We start from the raw sequence: 13,945 nt of genomic DNA, 5'->3' as shown, positions 1-13,945 counted from the left end.
TTCCAAACTGTACAAGCAATTACAACAAAATTGCTACAATAATTACAAGCAAATAAAACGTGCATATTGGTGAATAACCACAAATGAACATTCAAGCAAACAATTGTTTCAAATATTTAGTCCAAATTAATCCTTTTTCCCATTTCCATAGGTATTCCTGCAATAAAGAGTTAGCAGCAAAATACAACAAAACCTCCCTCAGCTTTTCTTTGCTTTTGGCAAAGTAGTGATTGAAGGGGTGGGTACTAGCAAACAAACTAATAAATAACTGTAAGTAAAGATTAAAACCAACCCTTAAGTTGCACATCTATAATTTAAACTAAAAAAAACTGTAAAAAATTAATTATATAATAAACATGTAATTAACTATATAAGTTACAGACCTAAATTAAATATAATTAAACCATATTTTAAATTGGTAAATGTTACATATGAACTTATGGTACACTAAACATGTAATTAATTGAGGCAAGTTACAAACATTTTATAACTCCTAAACACTTAAATCACATTACTAGGCAAGAATTGCAAATGACATGATTAACATGCAAATAATTCTAGAGAAATTAACATGAATTTAAATATAGGCAAGTTATAAACTTTACAACTCCACACCTAAATTAAAGATTAATAGGTACAAGTTACATGAAAATTTACTACCTACTAAATATGCTAGAAATGTAAATTACACTAAAAATTAAACCCGAATGAACATGTAATTTATATTGTAAACTAGAAGCATGTGAACTAGAAGCATGCAAATCTAGAAATACAAGGCATGAACCAGTATACCATAAATTAATAAATTAATTAGAAAATACAGTGAACTAACGTTGCACCAATGGAACTCTTCTTCCCTATTGATAACAGTGGCCTATTCCATGCGATGGGAAGACCAAACAGTAGCATACACAAAATGGCAAAATCAAAAGCTTAACCCTGTGTACATGCATCTAATAAACCAATTAACTCGCTAGTACTACCAGGGGCCAATTACATCCAAAATTATTACACACACCTATGAATCTATTAATCTAATTCTATGATAAACGTCAAATCTATTTTAAGCTTGTTGGGAAAAACTACTCACATTACATAATTTCACATTGCATATCGCAAAATTATGAGATGAACAAAACAAACCTTCAATCCCAGGAAAAATAACATGCTGAATAAAATACAGATAAAATATAAAATGGTTAAAGGAAGCAAACTGAAACCTGTGTGATACCACAGTCTCCTTAAAATAGATTCGCCGCCTCACCGTTGGGTGCTGGACGTACGCCGGCGTCTACTTCCCAGGATACGCGGTTTTTACCAGCTACAACAGAAGCACTTTCTAATTAGCTTAGCGAACGGACAATGGCAGCACTCTCTCTCAGGAAGAAAATTATAGGAGAAGTAGACTGACAGTGTATGGATGTCAAGGAAAAATTCTATATCTCTTTTCAAGGAATATGGCCTCCTTTTATACACCAGGGGGGAGAGGGGAGAAGCCTCTAGCCATCAAGGCTGGCAACTAATGCTAGCAAAACTGCTCAATCAATTTTGTAAAACTGATGAGCCTTAAATGTGTGAGTTATATACACATTTATGAGGCAATTTCTTATTCAACCATTTTTCTCCAACAACTTAAACTTATATGTTTATTTGCTAGGGTATGTTTGGTTTGGTTTTGAAAAAATAGTTTTTAAAAATTGTTTTGGGGAGAGAGTTTATAATTTTTTTTGATTTATTTAGTTGTGTATTTTGAAAGTAGTTTTGGAGTTTGGAAGTTTGGATTGATTTGATATTTTATTATAATTGATTAGATATGTGTAAGAGAAAAAGTGATTGAGAATGAGAAAGGAAAGAGAAAAAAAGTGATTAATTGATGTATAAGAGAGAGAAAGTGATTTGAAAATTGTTTTAGAAAAATTACAAAACAAACAAGTTTTTTAGAAATTTCTTTCCAAAATCACTCTACAAAGTCAAACCAAACATACTATATATTTGTTCAATTTAATGGTAGAACAATGTGCATGTTTATATTTTAAAAATTTATGTTTCAAAAAATCATGTTAGATTGATGTTGAACAATATTTATTTAATGTTATGTTTATTTTGTTTGATAGGCTTATTATTATCTTTATAATTTATGATAAGTTGAATTTTTTTAAAAATATTATATGATATTTCTTATGAACAAGTTATTTGAAATCATGATTCCAAACCGAATCAAACCGTATTTAAATAGTTTAATTCAAATTGATTATATGATTTTAATAATTTAATTTAATTCTAATTTTCTTTTTATGGAACACAATGAATTAATCATGATTTCGTTCTAAATCAATCCAAGCTTGATAATACTCATCCCTACTCTCTTTCTCTCTTAATTTTCCAAGCAATCCTGAGTGGATAAGAGCCCTCTCACGTTAATTATGGCACATTAAAAAAATACACATGATTAAAAATAAGAACACCTTTTTGTTTATTATGACGACCAAAATTTCACTATTCGTTTGAGCAAGCCTACAACCTATTTTAATATTTTAATTAATTATTTATAATAATTATTATCAGTATTATTATTAGAGACAATTGTAAATAAAATTAATAATAAAGAAAAAGGAAATAATTATTGTCAGTATTATTATTAGAGAAAATTGTAAACAAAATTAATAATAAAGAAAAAGGAAAGAATAAAAATTAATTGCATATATGTAAGACGTTTCCAAAAATTATAGAGGAGATTAACTGTATAAAATTAATTACAAAACATGCAAACTTTAATTAAAAAGACCAAATTACTCCATTCTATTCCTCTTTCCATCCCTCTCTAATTCCATTGGCCACATCTCTTATGACATCCATAATCCTTCTCTCGGCCTTCTCATGTTTCAACCTCTCCTTCTTTAGCCTTTGCCCCCCTACGCCGCCTTTAAAAGCCCTTTTGCCCCATATTTAGTCCCTTTCCTACCCTTCAATAACCCACGGCCCCTTTTCCAATTGTAAAAACAGCAATGCTACATACCACTAAATTCCTACCACTAACACCACCACTAATGATGTGGCAAGTAAAAAAAAAAAAAAAAACTAAGACACAAAACACATGTGGCAGTGGGTGGTGCAACCACTAATTAGTGGTCTGCATCATTTTTCTTATAAAAATTGCCACACTTAGCCCTTTCTAGCCTTCCTACCTTTCAGCCCATTCCATTAACTACGACTACCACTACGACGCCTATAGGTCTGACATCTCAATCCCTTAGATCTAGATTAAATATTAAAACCCTAATATATATAAAACAACACAGAGCAAGTTTTGAATTTTGTTGTACACATCTGTTAAATATATTATATATTCTGTATACTGTTATATTTACCGTAATTCTAATATTACTCTATTTAGGTTAGGTTTTCCATAATTAGGTTTGTCTCTTCTTATATAAAGGAGTTTTGTACATTGTGCCATTTAATCAATTGAACACAAGAGTTTTCTCTTTTCTCTTTATTCCTCTCTCTTTATAATATCATAACATGGTATTAGATCTAATGCTCTCTTTCTAAGCCGCCTCCGGCGTTCCACCTTATTTTTCTGCTGTTCCAAACCACCTCTGGCACACCACGTTCTCCTTCAAATATTTGTGTCTCTGTTCCCAGTTTTGTCCGCCTAAAACCCAAAATAACTGGCACAGAGACCTTTCTTATCACTCCATGAATCTGTCACCACCAACCGGCACTGAAATCACTTCTAACGCGCCCTCACGCACCTTCAGGAGCCTCGACGCGTCATTTTTGGCGTCACTATGTGCACACGCACTGGCACATGCTCTAGGGCATTTGTTTGATCTGTCATGTGCTCCTATGCGCGCATCTCAACCCGTCTTGCTGACCTCAGCGCAACGTCAACCCTACTGTTCAACCATCTGCCGCTGCTTCCGTCAGCTGCTAACGTGCGCTGCGCCTTCTCTGCTACACTGCGCCAAGCCTCAGCCATGCTAATATAAGTCGCGTCTCTGCTGACGTCAGCTTCCTTCCTGCTGACGTCAGCCATGTACCTTGTTTGGCTAAAATTCAATTTTTAGTTTGTTTTGACTATTTTCGACATTTTGGATTCACTGGTGCACTCTATTTTATCCAGTTCTACTCTGCTATCACTGGTTCTCCTTTATTCATTCTTTAATCACCTCATGGCTCGTTCAGACAGTTATCCTCAACATGGTAGCTATTTTGGACCCTTCACAATATACAATCGAGATTAGTCTTCCGCCCATTTTGTATCTACTACAGTTGTCTCTGGTTCATCATCTGTGGTTGCCTTATTACCACCCTACACTCTTCAGGACATTGAAGCTATTGTCAAAAAGGTTATTTCTATCTCTGGTACACCTTTTACTGTCCTCTTAGTTGCTCCAAGTAACTCTTCTTGGTATTTCGATTCCGCTTGTTACAACTATATGACCTCTGACCATACACTTTTCTTCTTTACTACATATTCTTCTACGTTACCTGTTATTCACACTACTTATGACTCTCAAATGCATGTTAGTCATATACGTCATATTTCCACCTCTACTATTTCTCTACCCCACACTTATCTGATCTCCAATCTTACACTTAATATTGTTTCAATTGGTCAACTGTGTGATTTTGGGCTCATTGTTCTCTTTTCTCCAATTGGTTGTGTTGTGCAGGATCCGAAGACAGGACAAACTCTTAGGATTGGTCGTAGACATGGACGTCTGTATAAGCTCATCCACTTTCGCAGTCCGTTCTCCAGTCCTTCCACTGTCCAACCTACTGCTCCTACTATTCCTAGTTCTCCCTCTTACATTATGGCATTCTCGGTTAGGTCATGTTTCTTTTGGTCGCTTACGATCTCTAGTTTCCAACGGTCAGTTAGGTGATGTCCCAAATGATAAAGTTGATTGTCTATCTGGTCAACTAGCAAAACAATCTGCTTTGCCATTTCCATCCAATACTTTCATCTCTCATGCACCTTTTGATCTCATACGTTCTGATGTTTGGGGACCGACACCTAATTCCACTATGGGGAAATCTAAATACTTTGTTATTTTTGTAGATGATTTCACTCGTTTTACCTGGTAATTTCTTATGAAGTCTCGCTCTGAGTTACAACAAATATACTATGATTTCTCAAAAATGGTCAAAACTCAATTTTCTTCCACTATCAAAGTTTTTCCGTGCTGATAATGTCCATGAATACAAATAAACAATTTTTTTGCGATTCCTTCGTCAAAATGGCACACTTTCTCACTATTTTTGTCCTGGTACCTTCCAACAAAATGGTTGTGCTGAGCATAAACATTGCCATCTTTTAGACACTGTCCGTGCTCTTTTAATTTCCTCTTCTTGTCCTGAGCGCTTCTGGAGAGAATCCGCTCTTACAGTTGCCTATATTATCAACCATGTTCCTTCTCCTACCATCAACAATCATATCCCATATAACCGCCTATATGGCCAGTCTCCTGTCTATTGTCGTCTCCTTGTGTTTGGATGTGCTTGTTTTGTCCTCGTTCAACCACATGAGCATTCCAAATTAGAATCTCAAGCCCGCCTGTGTTTCTTCTTGGGGTAAGAGATTGAATATAATGGCTATTGTTGTTGGGATCCTATTTCTCAACGTCTTTGTGTCTGCATCATGTGGTATTTTAGAAAGAGAAGATATTTTCTTTTGTATCTAAGTTTCATTTGTTCACTTCTTCTACTACATCATTCTTCACAGATCCCTCTTTTTTGTTTGATGAGCTTGATACAGACACTACTTTTGCCATGCCTCCGGCCCATCCTGAGGATCGTGCTCTACCTCTTGGTCCTATTGATGCTCCACTCCATGATCCTGCTCCTAGTCCTGCCATGTTGCCTCCGACCCATCTTGAGGATTCTGCTCCGCCTCTTGGTCTTGCTTCTGAGGTACCTCTTCGTCATTCTACTCGAGTAACACAACCTTCTGTTTTTTTTTTTTTTTTTTGTGATTTTATTGTTGGTTCTGCTGCATTTTTCTCTTATGAACCTACTTCCTATTGAGAGGCTTGTTCTAACCCTCTTTGGAAGCAAGCTATGATTGATGAACTATAGGTTTTTGATAAAACCCATACTTGGGATGTGGTTGATCTTCCTCTTGGAAAAAGTGTTGTTAGTTGCAAATGGGTTTATAAGCTCAAGACTCATTATGGTTCTATTGAGCATTACAAAGCTCGTTTTGTTACCCGGGGGTTTACTTAATAATATGGGATTGACTATAAAGAAACCTTTGCTCTTGTTGTCCGTCTAACTTCTGTTCGTAGCTTACTTACCATTGCTGTTACTTGCCACTAAACACTTTGTCAGATGGATGTGAAGAATGCATTTCTCAATGGAGATCTCATTGAGGAAGTTTATATGTAACCTCCTCTTGGTTCCTCTGTTCCATCTTCCAAAGTATGCAAACTTCGTTATGCTTTGTATGGTTTGAAACAAGCTCCTCATGCCTGGTTTGCCAAGTTTAGCTCCACCATTCATGACTTTGGATTCTCTTCCAGTGCCTATGATTCTGCCACTTTTATTAGTAAGACAGAGCATGGTACTATTCTTCTTCTTCTTTATGTGGATGCTATGATCATCACTGGAGATGACATAGTGGGTATCTCTAGTCTCAAACAGTTTTTCAATCGCCAGTTTGAGATGAAGGATTTGGGTTTTCTCAGCTATTTTCTTAGCTTGGAAATCTCTCATGATCCGTCTAGTTACTTTATCTCCCAGACCAAGTATACTTATGATCTCTTGGCACATGCTGGTCTTACTGATTGCAAGCCTGCCTTTACTCTTATTGACCCTCAGACTCGTCTCACATTTCTTGACGGTCACCTATTGTCTAATGCTACTTTATATCGTTAGCTAGTTGACAGTCTTGTCTATCTCACAGTTACTCGTCAAGACATTACTTATGCTGTTCACATTGTTAGTTAGTTCATGGTTGCTCCTCGCTCTCCACACTATGATGCTCTAGTTCGTATTTTACGCCATTTCAAAGAAACTATGTTTCATGGTCTTCATTACTCCGCTCACTCTTCCCTACAGTTACATGCATTTTCTAATGCGGATTAAGCAGGGGATTTTACTGATCGCTGCTCTACTATAGAGTTTTACTTCTTCTTGGATGACTTGCTCATTGCCTAGCGTAGCAAGAACCAAACTCTTACTGCTCGTTCTAGTACTGAGGCTGAATATCGTGCTCTTGTTGACACTACTCAGAAGCTTGTGTGGCTTCGATGGCTTCTTTCTGACATGGGGATTTCTTATCCTGCTGCTATCAACCTCTACTGTGACAATCAAAGTGCTATTCAAATTGCATATAATGATGTGTTCCATGATCGCACCAAACATCATGAAATTGATTGTCACTTCATACGACAACATGTTACTGGTGGCACTGTTTGACTTCTCTTTGTTACCTCTGCTGATCAGACAACAGATATCTTAACCAAGGCTCATCCCCCATGACGCTTTTCTGACTGGGATAGTTTGGGATGATCTAAATATGTGCAATTTTTGACTTTTTATGAAATATGGGTTGGGTATGGGTTGGGTTTGAAGTGATGTGTTAGAGAAGTGATGTGATTTAAATAAGATGATGTGACTTAAATAGGATAGTGACTTTTTAACTTTTTAGCTTTTTTAGATCATGCCAAACAAAGCTTTACTTTCCAAGCTCAAGTTGTTATCTACGTTACCACCTTAACCTTAAGAGGGGGGGGGGAGGGAGAGCGGTGTTAAATATAGTATATATTATGTATACTTCTGTATTTATCATAATTCAAACATTATTGTATTTAGGTTAGGTTTTTCATAATTAGGTTTGTCTCTTCCTATATAAAGGAGTCTTATACATTGTGTCATTTAATTAATTGATTACAAGAGTTTTCTCTTTTCTCTTCATTCCTATCTCTTTATAATATCATAACAACATTAATGTAAATTGTCATTAATAATTCAATCAAAGAGTTATATCTACAATGGTGTCGCGGTGGTTGTGGCATAGTCAACAATTGTGAATGAGGTTGAGAGAGGTAGGAAAATGGATGGCTATGAGAGGAGGTGTGTAACAACCCTCACCTTACTCTTGTCATACTACATACATTCATGCATGATCCTGCCTTGAGATTAGTTCGCCTTTGAACCTTTGTACTTAGAACTATTTTTGAGACCTTGGTCAAACCCCCCATCTTCACCTCGGGCTTGTTGCCGAGATGTTTTTGCACTTGCTGAACCTTGTCCGTAGGCAGGTATGGCCTAGGCCGAGATGTGGCACACCCCGGCCAAGGTATGGCACAGCGTAGTCAAGCGTCGTCTTCCCTAGCCGATGTCTTTGTTATCCTGTTGCCGGATCCTTGATTTGAGCCGATGTCATTTCTTGCCGATGTGTCTTACCCGAGCTTGCTACATACGCTTTGTCAGAGACTTGTCTTATCAATCAATCACCTTTTTGAGCTGAACCAACCCGATAGCGCCACGTGTCCGAGCTGATTGTTAAGACAGCCGGCAGACCTTGAAACAAATCATTTTCTTGTCTCAAATCTTTGTTTTAGAGAGAGAAGCTCTAGAGAGGAGGAAGAGAAGTTCTTGAGTGAGAATAGATTTTTCCAAGCTTGATCTTCGTGGTTTGAGCCGTTAGATTCGAGCTTTGGGGTAAGAATCTTGATCTACTTTGGTTGTTGGCATTGATTATCTAGCTGCATTGCATGATCGAATCTGTTTTGCATGTCATGCATTGCTTTGAAGTTGGTTTTGGGAAGAGAAAATGGTTTTTCATATGTTCTTGAAGGAAGTCTCGTTTTGATCCGAAAGTTTGGAACGAAAACCATGTTTTTGTGTTTGTTCTTGCATAACCTTCTTGTATGGGTACCCAGGTCCATGTTTCGAACTCATGGCACGAAATCTCAGATTTTGTAACAAGTTTTGATCTTGCATTCATCTTTCTCATGATCATATTCGTCATATTTTTCATGTTATTCAAAGGGAAACCCAGGTTTTCCCGACTTTGCTTTTGATTGAGGCCAACGGGACCACGCCTCGGCAAGGATGTGTGGGACCTCGGCAAAGACCTGGTTGGTACCCAGTGTGTTCTCATGAGACAGGAGCAGCGTTTAAACTCCCAGCGTGTTTTGCTTTGTTTTTGACTTGGATCTGGTGAGGATGCCGAGATCATTTTGCATGCATGTAAGGCTTGTTTTGAGAATGTGGTTTGCTATGTGGTTGTAGGACTTTGATCTTTGCTTTGAGTCTACACCTGAAGAACTAGGTGAGTGGTATTATCGATAAAGCTATGTTATACTTGTTTTGATAAATCTTGCTGGCCTTGTTTTGACAAAAGTGTTTTGTTAAGCATGAATGAATAGCTCTTGTTTTGATGTGTCAAGTATAATCCTTGTTTTGATGCCATCTTTGAAAAGGATACGGTCCTCTCTTGGAAAGTCCCTCGTGCTAGAGGACTCTAAACTTTCGCAGCACTAAGCATAAAAGGATACGGTCCTTGTTAAATCGGGCTACGGGCCTAAGTAACACCAGTTTTGCTATGTTAAATCGGGCTACGGGCCCAAGTAACATCGTACTAAGTGTAAAAGGATACGGTCCTTTCTTGAAAAGATTACTATGTTAAATCGGGCTACGGGCCTAAGTAAAACAAGTCCCTTGTGCTGGAGGACTATAAACTTTCGCAGTACCTTTGACTAAACGATTACGGATCGTACAGCCCTTGTTGATGAGCTTGATGTGCTTTGCCGATGTCAGTAAGCATCCCTTGTGACTTGTAATATTTGATTGATGAATACGGTTCATCCCTTGCTTCGCCGATGTTGTAATATTTGATTGATGAATACGGTTCATCTCTTGATTCGCCGATGTTGTAATATTTGATTGATGAATACGGTTCATCCCTTGCTTCGCCGATGTTGTAATATTTGATTGATGAATACGGTTCATCCTTTGCTTCGCCGATGTTGTAATACCTGATTGATGGATACGGTTCATCCCTTGTTTCGCCGATGTCAGTAAGCATCCCTTGTGACTTGTGATATTTGATTGATGAATACGGTTCATCCCTTGTCTTGATAAAGTTTGATTCGTTTGTTTTGAAAGACTCCGGCTTTATTCATGCAAACCTTTATTTTTAGTACCATTCACTGAGTACCCAAGCTCACCCCCTCTATATATATGTAGGTGATGAGCAGGACGTCGGCGACGCCTAGACTGTTTTGAAAGCTTGTTTTGGATCCGTGCTTATGTCGGCTTTATTTTGTATTCATGTCGGCGAGTCTTGAAAATCATGCTTCTTGGCTTGTAATTTCTGTATTTTGTATATGTCGGCTCAAGAAGCCTTTTGATCAAGATGTAATACGTATTTTGTTTGGTTGTATTCAAGTTGTAAGATGAATGACATTGCATTTGATCTACGCACAGCTCTTATGGACCACTTGTATTTGATTTATTGCTTCCGCATTTGTGAGCCCCGTTCATTATACTCTGATTGTGTTAAGTTTTTGAAAGTTGGCCGTCGGTAATTACGGATTACTGGCCATCACGGCACCAAACTACTAGGGGCGGTTTGGGGTCGTGACAGAATGGTATCAGAGCACAAGTTCCTCGGTATACGCTATTCACACACTTTGAGTCCTAAAGAGCATAGGATTTTCCTTAGAAAGATGTTAGGGTTGCATCATGGTAATTGTTGTTTGAGTGAAGTGTGCAATGTCTTGATATACCCATTTGTTGCTTGCCTACGGGGTTATTTGCTTATTTGTTTTAAAGTCACATTTTGCATGCTCATAGCATCATGAGGAGAGGTAGACCTCCAATTGGCCGGGATCAGCCCGAAGACAGAATGGAGAGATTGGAAAGATTAGTTGAGGGTTTGGCCCGCGAGTTGAGGCAAACAAGACAGCAGTTCGCCAGTGCCACGTCGACTCAGGCCGAGCAGACCAACGGCCGAAATGTAATTCCGCCTCCACCTCCTCCAATGCCGCAAGTTCCCCCGCAGCCTGCCTTGTATGGGGAGGGCACGATAGCTTTGATTCGGGAGTTTAAGAAAATGAGACCACCAAGATTCTCTGGGGGTATAAAGCCAATGAAGGCTGAGGCATGGGTTTTAGAAATGGAGAAGTTGTTCGAGATCTTCCCTAGCACCGACGCTCAGAAAGTGACGTTGGCAGCATTCACATTAGATGATGACGCTCGCAGGTGGTGGATGATGGTTAGAGGGAGCAATCCAGACCTGACCTGGACTCGATTCTTAGAGCTGTTCTACAAGAAACATTTTTCCCTAAGTGTTCGAAACCGCAAGGCTACCGAATTTCATACTCTGACGCAAGGCAACAGAACAGTGGCGGAGTATGACCGCGCCTTCACTGAATTGGTGAGGTTTGTACCTCACATGACCAACGATGAATATATGAAGGCCAGGAAGTTCGAGTGTGGGCTTCGTGGACCGATTCAAGACTGGGTTAGTTTGCTCGGTATGCCGACTTATGCCGAAGTATTGGACAAAGCCATTCAGGCCGAAGCTAATTTGAATCGATACCAGAGCTCGGGAGAGAACTAGCGAAAAAGGCAGAACTATGACAATCGCCGAGGACAGCTGGGCACCAAGAAGAGAACGAACAGGGGCAGTACTAGTGACTTAAGACAGGAAGGGAGTACTAAGCCGACGTGTTCGGACTGTGGAAAGCAACATTTCGGGATCTGTCGTCGGACGTCTGGAGCCTGCTATGAATGTGGCGAGATGGGCCATTATGTAAGAGATTGCCCCAAGACAAAAGCTGATAACAACAAGAAGGGTGAGAATACCTCGGGTTCCGTTCAGAAGGGAAACACTAGGAAAGGACAGATGAGACAGGGCAGAGTATTTGCGTTAGTACCAGGAGACACTCAGAATGCTGAGGCAGTGGTGTCAGGTACACTTCTAATTTGCTCCCAAGATGCTTATGTGTTGATTGATTCGGGTTCTACGCATTCGTTTATATCTACTAAGTTTGCCGAGAAAATTAATAGAGAACTAGAGCCCCTTGATTATGTGTTGTCAGTGTCTACTCCATCTGGGAGACCTATGATTGTTGCATCCATCTATAGAGCATGTGTGGTTGTGATTAAGAATGTGGTATTGTTAGTAGATTTAATGCCTCTAGGCATAGCCCATTTTGATGTTATACTGGGAATGGATTGGTTGGTCGCAAATCATGCATCTATTAACTGTGTTTCGAAAAGTGTCACATTGAGACCCCCAAACCTAGCCGAGGCTATTTTCCAGGGTAAAGGGATAGTGCCCCCACCTTATTTGATTTCGTCCATTAAGGCCTGTAAGTTAATTCGGAAGGGGTGCCGAGGCTACTTGTGTAGTATACTGAGTGATCAGAATAGAAATGTTGATTTAGCCGACATCCCAGTTGTTAACGATTTCCCCGACGTCTTTCCAGACGAATTGCCTGGTCACCTAACCGATAGAGAAATAGAGTTTACTGTTGACATCATGTCGGGAACACAGCCGATCTCCAAAACACCTTATAGGATGGCCCCAGCTGAACTTAGAGAATTGAAACTGCAATTGCAAGAGTTGTTAGATAAGGGATTTATTAGGCCGAGCACTTCACCATGGGGAGCACCCATTTTGTTTGTTAAGAAGAAGGATGGCACACTCCGTCTTTGCATCGACTATAGAGAACTTAATAAGGTCACCATTAAGAACAAGTACCCATTGCCTAGGATCGATGATCTGCTTGACCAATTACAAGGAGCACGAGTCTTTTCTAAGATCGACCTTAGGTCTGGTTACCATCAGCTTAAAGTTAAAGCCGAAGATGTTGAGAAGACTGCTTTTCGGACAAGATATGGCCACTACGAGTTTTTAGTGATGCCTTTTGGAGTGACCAATGCCCCTGCTGCATTTATGGATTTGATGAACAGAGTCTTCAAACCGTATCTAGATGAGTTTGTAGTTGCCTTCATTGATGATATATTGATCTATTCCAAGAACGAAACTAAACATGAAAATCATTTGAGACTTGCCTTACAGATTTTGAGAGAACGGAAATTGTATGCTAAGCTTAACAAGTGTGAGTTCTGGCTTTCTACCATCTCATTTTTGGGTCATGTGATTAACGAAGAGGGTATCTCAGTTGATCCTAGCAAGATTGAAGCCGTAGTAAATTGGCCGAGGCCGACTAATGTATCCGAGATTCGCAGTTTTCTGGGTTTGGCAGGATATTACAGGAAGTTTGTCAGAGATTTCTCAAAGATTGCAATTCCATTGACGCAATTGACTAAGAAGGGAACACTGTATGAATGGACTAAAGATCGAGAGTCAGCCTTCCAGGAACTGAAGACGAGGTTAGTTACAGCCCCAGTACTTGTGCTACCATCAGGTAACGAAGAGTTTCATGTCTATAGTGATGCATCGCATAAGGGTTTGGGTTGTGTATTAATGCAAAAGAGTAAGGTTATAGCTTATGCATCTCGTCAGTTGAAACCTCATGAGAAAAACTATCCTACCCATGACTTAGAATTGGCGGCCGTGGTATTTGCTTTAAAGATTTGGCGTCACTATTTGTATGGAGCTTCTTGTCAAGTTTTTACAGACCATAAGAGTTTAAAGTACCTATTTACACAGAAGGAATTGAATTTGAGACAGAGAAGGTGGCTTGAGTTGTTGAAGGACTATGATATGCAAATTCAATATCACCCGGGAAAAGCCAACAGTGTAGCCGACGCTTTGAGCAGAAAGTCAGATGGAAATTTGGCGTGCTTGACCATGATGACAGTGGAGCCGACTATTGTTGATGAGGTAAAGACAAGACAGATGGAGGATAACTTCTTCAAGAAAATAGCCGAGGAAATTGACACGAAGCCGAGATCAGGGTATACTATCGAAGAGCAAGTACTCAAGTTTGAAGGAAGGTTGTGTGTGGCCGAT

Source organism: Camellia sinensis, chromosome 10 (assembly GCF_055761805.1).
Source record: "Camellia sinensis isolate YWXY chromosome 10, ASM5576180v1, whole genome shotgun sequence".
NCBI lineage: Eukaryota > Viridiplantae > Streptophyta > Magnoliopsida > Ericales > Theaceae > Camellia > Camellia sinensis.
Note: the sequence above shows the minus strand (reverse complement) of the source record.